General features: G+C 45.5%; 1 protein-coding gene and 1 long non-coding RNA gene across 7 annotated transcripts in view; both read left to right on the top strand.

Moving 5' to 3' along the window:
- LOC135115022 (supervillin-like) overlaps positions 1–10000 on the top strand; it is a 156257-nt gene that overhangs the window by 96140 nt on the left and 50117 nt on the right. The gene's annotated exons all lie outside the window — the stretch shown is intronic.
- Positions 1–10000, top strand: part of LOC135115029 (uncharacterized) — a 23955-nt gene that overhangs the window by 2657 nt on the left and 11298 nt on the right. Inside the window, exon 1 of the long non-coding RNA XR_010275771.1 lies at positions 1–3171. This exon is cut by the window's left edge and continues 2657 nt beyond it. This is a non-coding gene — a long non-coding RNA (uncharacterized LOC135115029). The remainder of the gene's footprint in view (positions 3172–10000) is intronic.

Raw genomic sequence — 10000 nt, 5'->3', positions numbered from 1 at the left:
CCCTTAACCATTTTCCCTTAGCCACATCTTCCCCTTAACCTCTTCCCTTTAATCATCCATTCCCATTACAGACCTCTTCCCCTTAGGCACTTCTTATATATCTGGCTACACTCAAGAGGCGGTGAGACCCTACCCTCCCCGCGAGACTTGTGATGAGAGGAGGGGAGGGTGTGGGGAGCCAAACATGGTCTCATGGGTGGGGTTTGGGGTGAGGGGGGAGGGTAGGGTGAGTGTAGGCCTGGCGATGTGTTCGGTGATGGAGGGAGATGGGGAGGAGAGGGATGAGAGTGAAGGGAGAGGTGGTCGGGTTAAAGTAGTAGTAATAGTAGTTGTAGTAGTAGTAGTAGTAGTAGTAGTAGTAAAGATTTCTGTAGGAAGTCAAAAGGATGAGGCTGTTGAAGATACCAAGCTGTAGGAGACTAGAGACAGGATCACCACCACCACCAGCGCCACCACCACCACCACCACCACCTCGTTGCACTGTTACCAAGGTCTCAAGCTGCGTTGCCTCTCATGCCCAGCGACTAGCCCTTGTCAATACGAGTTTGCCAGGCTTCACCCCTCGCCCGCTCACTCCAGGCCCTCCACGTGGACAGGGCGCGGACGTTGCGGAAGGGTGGTGGTCGCTAGGGGTACTAAGCAGCTTCGTGCCCGTGTGGTGACAACGCTGATGCTGTACACGTCTCCTCATGTCCTAATACCAACCGCTGCTAGCATACATGATCCCTTCACGGAGTTATCTGCCAGTCACCCAGTCAGTCAGTCAGTCGGTTACTCAGTTTCTTTTCAATTAGCGAGTTAGTTAATCAGTTTGTTTTTTCAGTCAGCTAGCTAGTCATTCATTCAGTTATACCAGTCTATTTAGTCGTCCAATTACCTTTTTATTCAGCTAAACAGTCAGCCTGCCAACTAGCCCTACACTCAGTCAGTCATCCGATCACTAAGTCAGCTAGTCATTCAGCCATCCAGTCAGCCAGCAAGCCAACTAGTCAACCAACCAGCCAGATAATTCCTCAGCTTCCCACACTCCTAGCCAACCACTTCCTCGATAGCCAGCCTGTTTTTCCAGCCTTTCGACAGTCCATCAATCAACCGCACCAGAGTTAAAAGATGGCTCGCAAAAAGGCATTCCTGAGGCGAGTGTTGACAGACCACAAGGAAGCGCCACTCACGCACTGAGGGGGCTTGTTTGGACAGTCACGCAAATGAACCTCGCAACATGACGACAATGCATGCTAGTTAGAGGGGACAAAGGGTAATTTAGAGCGGCAAGCAAGGGTAGAGGGAAGGTGGAGGGTAAGAGGGATAGGGAGAAGGACAGGGAGAGGTTGTGTGGCTGAGTGGAAGGTCTGTTGGCTCAAAGATCTGGTGGGGGTATTGACAGTGCACTCACGCGGTGTTCTTTCTCTCTACTCCTCTTTCTGTCTCTCTCTGAAGTAGCCGCCTGCTTCTGCCACACTACTAAGCCTGCCTTTTGCTGCCTTTAGTGTACAGGCACCGCTGCAACACACGCGAGGAAGCTTGCCGCGTTAAACCCAACCTTGCGTGGTCACAGATTACACGTTTTATATTCCCTCTGTGCCACGAGTTACCAATCGGACAGTGACCCCTGACCTGACTTGAGGCTTTGGAGAGGTCAGTTGGTCAGTGGGCGTTACGATTCTTGGCGGTTATTTTTCTCAGCAAAGGACACGGTGTGGAGGCAGTGGGTGAAACGGAGGGCGTGAGGGATGCGTGGACAGTGAAGGGCATTGACCGCGTCTCGTCGGGTGCACGAGGACACGACACCAAAGTATGTATGCGCAGGGAGGAGAAAGTTGTGGTAGTCTGGAGGTGGTGGTGGTGGTGGTGGTGGTGGTGTTGCTGTGTTGCGATCAGCACTCCACTACTCCAGCCAGCGGGAAGGAATGTGACAGCACTGTTTGAGTATTTGTGTTGCTCTTAAAAAAATAGCAGGGAGGGAGAGAGAGACAGGCAGACAGACACAGACAGACAGACATACAGTTAGATAGATAGACTGACAGACGGACACTGACCAGGAAACACAAGACAGATAAAGCAGAGGCAAATGAACATGAAGGAAAACATAGGCAAGATTAGTAGAAAGATTAATAGCATTTCTAGATTTTAACATGATATAATGAATTGCTTGTGTCAGTAAGAAGCAAAACAAGAAAAGTTATATTAAAAAGTAAATTCAGTGTCCCGTAACCTCATTTGTGGTCCTTTTCTTCTTCCTCCTTCTCCTCCTCCTCCTCTTCTTTATCTCAACATCAACCTCCATCCCCAACATGTTTATTTACACTCATATTTAAAACCACGAGCATACTGAACGCCACATGTTTCTCCTGTTTATGCTTGATTCCCGGGACTGATTTTTATAAGGAGGACGCTTGGTGACGTGCAGCCAAAGAACAGAATCAGGAAGACGAGTGTTGGTGGGGGAGTCTGATATCGTACGCTTGCTTGTTATTGTTGTACACTGGCTGGTTTATGCGACAGGGTGTGTTGATGGCTGGAACTAGGCGTGAAATTTGCCACACACACACACACACACACACACACACACACACACAGAGAGAGAGAGAGAGAGAGAGAGACTGACAGGAGGGTACAGAGGGGCGCTAAGACGGTAGTTTCAGCACGCGAGTCACATCCCAGCGGCAGCGGCGAGAGCAGAGTGAGGGACGGAATGCGCAGCTATGTCGCTTATTAGGGAGGCGCCTAAAGTGCTCAGTCAGGTTGTTGAAGCCGCTGGTTCGAATCCCGTTAGCCTGATACATCGAAATCCAGAAATAAAGGTTCAAAGAGCTCGAAACATGCATTGTAACCACTGGACATTTAAAACAGACCAAAATTACTTAAAAGGCTCGTTCATAAAAAAAAGGTTTGTTATCGTAACTCAGCAGCAAGTGACATAAATTCTCTGCTCTTAACTCGTACACTTGTCTATTTTATTGTTGTTATTTCCCTCGTTCTCGTGTTGACGTGTTATTGTTGTTTCTGGCCGCGGGCACGGCGAACCCAACGAACCAGAGGGCGCCGCTGCAGAGGACGCCGTAGAGAGCTTTAGCAGGAGAAGGAGGAGGAGGAGGAGGTCGAGGGGCGGGGCTGCTGCAGGGGTGGAGAGAAAGGCTGCCGTGAGGTCTGGTGAAGTGCGTTGAGTAATATGTAAGTTTCGACATGGCTTTTTTTGTATAGCAAGGGTGATAAGGGAGAGGGTGTGGCCACGACGAGGGGAAAATAAGTAGCAGCAGCTGGAGTGGAAATAGGAAGGTTGCTAGTAGTAGTAGTAGTAGTAGTAGTAGTAGAAATAGTAGTAGTAGCACATGAAAGAGTAAAGGAAGCTGCAACAAGCCATGTGACAATACCTGTTTACATGTGACAATACCTGTTTAAAATATTCCTGATTACGTCCATCTGTCATCCCATCCAGAAATTTGTTGTATCATATAGGGCTCCCTGTTAGTAGTAGTAGTAGTAGTAGTAGTAGTAGTAGTAGTAGTAGTAGTAGTAGGAAAAGGAAAAAAGGTGGTTGAAAAGGAAGAACAGGAGTGAAGGAAGAAGTAGTAATAGTTGTGGTTGTAGTATTAGTAGCAGTAGGAAATTTTCAAGTAGTGGCAGCAAGACAAGAAGGAAAGGTAGTACAAGTTTTATCCTCACCCAAATCGTGGTTGTGGTGATAGTTGGGAAGAAAGAACAGGAGTGAAGATAGAAGTAGTAACAGTTATGCTTGTAGTATTAGCAGGAGTAGGAAATTTGAAGACCGTGGTTAAGGAAGTGAAGGTAGTAGATCTCAGTTTTATCCTGACCCAGTTTGTGGTGGTGGTCGGCATGTACCCCCGTGGTGACAGGTGTGAAGATGCGCCCCAGTGACTCATTATGGAGACACGAGATACGGCGGCGGCTTCCTGTCTTAGCGATATGCCTCCCCGACACAGGAAACCTCTCTCTCACACACACACACACACACACACACACACACACACACACACACACACACACACACGACTATACACGCAATACAAACAGTAATTATGCACGCTATCCGATCTTCGCTACGATTCCTGCCTTCCCCTCAACTCCCGCGCCCTCTGCTTCGCCTCCCACGCCTCCCCGACCACGCCCGAGCCGCCACCACACCGCCACACGACCACCGTCTCTCCCACGCCACAAACACCTGCACGCACACACCACTGTACCTTCCACGCCCCCCCACACACCAGCACAAACACGCCACTCCCACATAGCGTTATTAACACGTCCTTGTCTTGCCCAATTGCAGCACGCACGCAAACTCCTCACTGTAACCTTAATGGTGATGATGATGATGATGGTGACTATGTTGACTTTCTTTTTCACGTTTTCTTCTATATTTGACTAAAGAAAACGAAGGTATATAAATTAAAAGGTATGCGTTTTCTTGTTATTTTTATTTATTTATTTATTTATTTTATTTTATTTTATTTTATTTTTTTATATATTATGTTTACGTTTTCATCGATAATTGGGAAAGAAAACGGGAGTTGTTTCATGTGTTGTAAATATTTTTTTTTCGATCAGTTGTTCATCCTTACACTTGAAAAACATGATGAATAAGGGAGATGAATAACGAAAAAGGTACATTCAGGTTATCAATACAAAAAGAAAACGGAAAACAAAGCACCATTCCCTGCTGCCTCGCGGTGCCCGTGTGGCGCTGCTCGGGGCGGGAATGCCTCGTGTGCCAAATCTCGGGCATGTGTCTCTCGGGCATGTGGGCGGGAGGACGGGGTGTGGGCGTGGGTGGAGGCGTGTGGGCGTAGAGCGAGTCCTTGATGAGCCTCCCAGTCCTTCCCTCCTCAGCTGTAACGCACTCATGCCTCCTCCTCCTCCTCCTCCTCCTCCTCCTCCTCCTCCTCCTCCTCCTCCTCCTCCTGAAGAACATTACCTCCCACTACTCAGATTTTATGGTTTGATGGCTTATTAAAAACGTATTCAAACTTCAGACAGAGAAAAAAATAATTACAACTGCCCTTTCTCTCTCTCTCTCTCTCTCTCTCTCTCTCTCTCTCTCTCTCTCTCTCTCTCTCTCTCTCTCTCTCTCTCTCTCTCTCTCTCTCTCTCTCTCTCTCTCTCTCTCTCTCTCTCTCCACTTCTTTCTTCCGTTTTTTATTCATTCGTGTGGCGAGTTAATTTATTGCTTTACTTATCCACTTTTGCACTTTTTTCTTTTTTCTTTTTTTTTTCTTTTTTTTTTTTTTTCTTTTTCGCCGCTGCCTCCGAGTCTGCGTTGATCCGTACTGACTCATCTGGTAATTCATTGCTTCTCTTTTTGGCTCGCTATGTTACTAAGACACGGTCACGGCCGCTATTGGAAGGGGGAACACGCGTCCTCCCTCCACACACACACACACACACACACACACACACACACACACACACACACACACACACACACACACACACACACGCTTGAAAAGGTCTTAAGTCTTCATCACTGTCTCACACAAACGGGTTCATTCATCCTTGTGTGCAAAATTCGAGACAAGGGCGCAGAGGAGGAGGAGGAGGAGGAGGAGGAAGAGAAGGCGTGGCAGTAAAAGGGCAAGGATTAAGTTTGTCAAGCTCGGAGTTGTTCAGAGGATTGGTATGCGTTGTGATTATAGTTTGGGGGGAGGAGGAGGACGAGGAGGAGGACGAAGAAGACAAGCAGGAGAAGGCGAAGGAGGAGGAGGAGGAGGTGACACAAAAAGGGAGTGGTGTGACAGTACAAATATGGGGATAGAAAACACCAGAGAGAGAGAGAGAGGAGATTTAGTAAAGAAGGAATGTTGTACTAGCGGTGGTGGTGGTGGTGACGCTGGTGATGAGGAAGGAAGGAGGCAAGACAAGGGAAAAAAAGGAAGCAAGAATGAAGAGGAAATGGAAACGAAATTGCATCTGTCTGAATTATGGGATAGTGAAGGAAGGAGACAGTTTGAGGAGAGGGAAGGAAGGGAGGCACTGGGGGAGAGACAGGAGAAGGAAGAGGAAGAAAAGACACTGGAAAAGAAGGCAGAATAGCAAGAAAAGAAGGAATGAAATATATTAGAGATGAAGGCAGGATAGGAGGAGGAGGAGGAGGTGGAAAAGACACTGAAGGAAGAAGGATAGAAAATAGAATAAGAAAAAAAGTGAAGTTATGGATTCTTATGATAGTGAAGGTGTCAGTGGTGGTGGTGGTGGTGGTGGTGGTGGACAGGTGTGAGGGGAAGGTGAGAAGGGGATGCAGGTGAGGGGAAAAGCACAGGTGTGTCTACATAGGACACCCGAACACCTGTCCATGGCCACTTGTGCATAATTAGGGATGTGGCAACTCTCTCTCTCTCTCTCTCTCTCTCTCTCTCTCTCTCTCTCTCTCTCTCTCTCTCTCTCTCTCTCTCTCTCTCTCTCTCTCTCTCTCTCTCTGAGCCACTAAACTTTAATAACTCAAGATTTGGGGAAGTAAACAAAACTGGATGTATTTTTTTTTATAGTATTATTATTATTTTATTAGTAGTAGTAGTATTTTTTATTTTATTTTTTTTATTCATTTTTTTTTTTTTTTTTAGTAATGGTAATAACTGAAGTGTAAGGGCATTACCTAGCAGGGGGTATAGTCTGGGGTGGAGGGTGAGAGGAAATCGACAAGTGGTTAACAGAAGATGATGGTTTGACGTGCAGTGGGAGAGTGCGGGAGAGAGGCTGCGGGTCGGAGGGAGAGGGGAGAGGGGGGCGTGGCGTGTCAGCTGGCCAGGGTAAACAAACTCCCAAGTAATATACACATTCTCGAAGCTCCAGATGAACCTACCAGACTCTTCTTTCCTCTCTCTCTCTCTCTCTCTCTCTCTCTCTCTCTCTCTCTCTCTAGAGAGAGAGAGAGAGAGAGAGAGAGACGTAGGTTAAGAGGGGACCTGATAGAAGTCTTTAAGTGGTATAAGGGTTATAACAAGGGAGATGTAAGCAAAATTCTTAGGATCAGCAACCAGGGTAGAACAAGAAATAACGGGTTCAAGCTTGAAAAATTTAGGTTTAGGAAGGAGATAGGAAAAAATTGGTTCTCAAATAGAGTGGTAAATGAGAGGAACGGACTCAATAATCATGTAGTTAGTGCTAGGACACTAGAGAGCTTTAAGAGAAGATTAGACAAGTTTATGAATGGGGATAACAGATGGAAATAGGTAGGTGTGATTCATACAGGGACTGCCACGTGTAAGCCTGGTCGGTTCTTGCAGCTTCCCTTATTTCTTATGTTCTTATGTTCTCTCTCTCTCTCTCTCTCTCTCTCTCTCTCTCTCTCTCTCTCTCTCTCTCTCTCTCTCTCTCTCTCTCTCTCTCTCTCTCTCTCTCTCTCTCTCTCTCTCTCTCTCAAGGACCTACATACATAATACATGGAAATGAGAATATCTTTAACGCATTGCGAAGAAAAATCGACAAAAACAAAATCAACAGAAACTTGACCTAGAAAACAAGCACTGAGCGATACTTTACAGGTGTGTCGAGAGCCAACCTCCCCCCTCATTAATATTCATCGAGTATTTACACCAAGAAAACCTGAATAATGATCACGAATTAAGATACGTATGAAAGACACTTGTTAGCTGCGCTCTCGTTTATTCCTTACTGAGGCGTAGTGGAAATGGCTTATAGAAAGGTTCCTGTGTGCCAGTGAGCATTAAACTGTTAAAAATTTGCCCTTCGAAACTGGTAAACGTAGATAAATTGATTCAAACAGCCTTTTTCTTTTTTTTTTTTTTTTTTTTTTTTCTCTCTTCATATCTGACTTTTTTTTTTTCTTCTTCATATCTGACTTTTTTTTTTTTTTTTTTTTTTTTCTTCATATCTGACTAGTTTATGTGCTGGATTGAGCTTTGAGCTATTAAGGTGTAACGTTGCTTAAGAATCACTAAGAGGTTTAATATTTGACTCGTTTTTTGTGTACATTATGTCGAATCTTAACTTACTAGGATTTGACTATACACCAGAACCAATAAGAGTTAATGTACCGTATTCTGAAACACTTCTGCGCCGCACCTCCATTGCTTGCACGAGGCCCTGGGTGAAGCTAAACTAGATTTTAAGGATGTTTTCACGATTCTAGTGGCAGATGAACTAGATTTCCTCACGATTAAGAGAAGAAACACTCTTAAGAAACCGGCTGATCATCTCTGTGGCCTTTGAAAATAGAGAGAGAGAGAGAGAGAGAGAGAGAGAGAGAGAGAGAGAGAGAGCAAGGCGTTTCAGAATATTGCCCAATACCTGACGAATTTATGTATATGTTTAGTAAAATTTCTAGTTATGGTGTTACTCTGCGCTAAGAACCTAACTTGTGTATGGCTAAATTTGTGGTGTTAGGTCGAATCTTTGGTTATTAGGATTTAACTACACTAGAACCACAAAGAGTTAATATCTGACACATTTATAAATATGTTTGAGCAAATATCTAGTAATGTGATGCAACTCTTTAATAAAAAAAATAAATAAAATAAAATAAATAAATATGGCTAAATTTGTCTACTTGTGCATGTTAAGTCGAATATTTACCTACAAGGGTTTAAATTTAGAACCACAGGGAGTTTCAATAGGTGTGTTTAAAGCGCTGGAATGAAATATACCAGGAATAGACAGGGAGAAAGACACGCGCAGGAGGGACCGGTACCTGCGTTGTTAATCTGCGTGGGATTTAAGTGAAGGAAACAGTAGATTAGCGCATCACTGTGACGAGGCAAGATAGGAGTATTGTTGTTCTATTCCTACTCCTTTTCTTCTTTGTTCTCCTCCTCCTCCTCCTCCTCCTCCTCCTCCTCCTCCTCCTCCTCCTCCTCCTCCTCCTCCTCCTCCTCCTTATTCTTGTGCCTCGTCTCTGTTTTCCTCTTATCTATGTTTCACTTTATCTTTAGTCCTCCTCCTCCTCCTCCTCCTCCTCCTCCTCCTCCTCCTCCTCCTCCTCCTCCTCCTCCTCCTCCTCCTCCTCCTCCTCCTCCTCCTCCTCCTCCTAGACGTCCTTATCCTTGTCCACCTCTGTCAAATATATTTTCTTATCTCTATATCCTCTCACACGTGTAATAACTCCTCCTCCTCCTCCTCCTCCTCCTCCTCCTCCTCCTCCTCCTCCTCCTCCTCCTCCTTTTCCTCCTCCTCCTCCTCCTCCTCCTGCAGTGTGATCATCAGCATTCCTGAGGGCAACATAAACTGGTTACCAAATTTACTTGTGTAAGAAGCATTTTTCCAGGATCCTCCTCCTCCTCCTCCTCCTCCTCCTCCTCCTCCTCCTCCTCCTCCTCCTCCTCCTTCTCCTAAGTCCCTCTTTGTCCTATATTCCTTTCATAATCGCTTCTCCTCCTCTCCTCCTCCCCCCTTCTCGTTGGAATGTCAAGAAAGCGAGTCACCGTTATTTTTTATATTTGTTCATTTTATTTTTTTATTTATTTATTTATTTATTTTCATGTAAGGGAAAATTATTATTGATGAGACGGGTTTGCGATTTATGGTCTTGTGAGGCAAAGCTCTTTTTTTCTGTTCGGATTATTGATGTTTTTTTCCTCTGAGTTTATTATTTTTCCTTTTGTGTGTGTGTGTGTGTGTGTGTGTGTGTGTGTGTGTGTGTGTGTGTCTGTGTGTTTCTTTGGGTGAATAGTGATAAAAAGATGCCTGTGTTTTTTTTCTGTGTGTGTGTGTGTGTGTGTGTGTGTGTGTGTGTGTGTGTGTGTGTGTGTGTGTGTGTGTGTGTGTGTGTGTGTGCGCGAGCTTAGTTATTTCCTCTCCTCCCGTCTCTCTCTCTCTCTCTCTCTCTCTCTCTCTCTCTCTCTCTCTCTCTCTCTCTCTCTCTCTCTCTCTCTCTCTCTCTCTCTCTCTCTCTCTCTCTCTCTCTCTCTCTGTGTGTGTGTGTGTGTGTGTGTGTGTGTGTATGGTATGTGTGTGTGTGTTTATGTGTGTGTGTGTGTGTGTGTGTGTGTGTGTGTGTGTGTGTGTGACGGAACCTGACTGACGCTCGTGACGA

The sequence above is a fragment of the Scylla paramamosain genome, chromosome 28 (assembly GCF_035594125.1).
Source record: "Scylla paramamosain isolate STU-SP2022 chromosome 28, ASM3559412v1, whole genome shotgun sequence".
Lineage (NCBI taxonomy): Eukaryota > Metazoa > Arthropoda > Malacostraca > Decapoda > Portunidae > Scylla > Scylla paramamosain.
The sequence above is the reverse complement of the archived record's forward strand: the minus strand, read 5'-3'. Positions and strand labels throughout refer to the sequence as shown.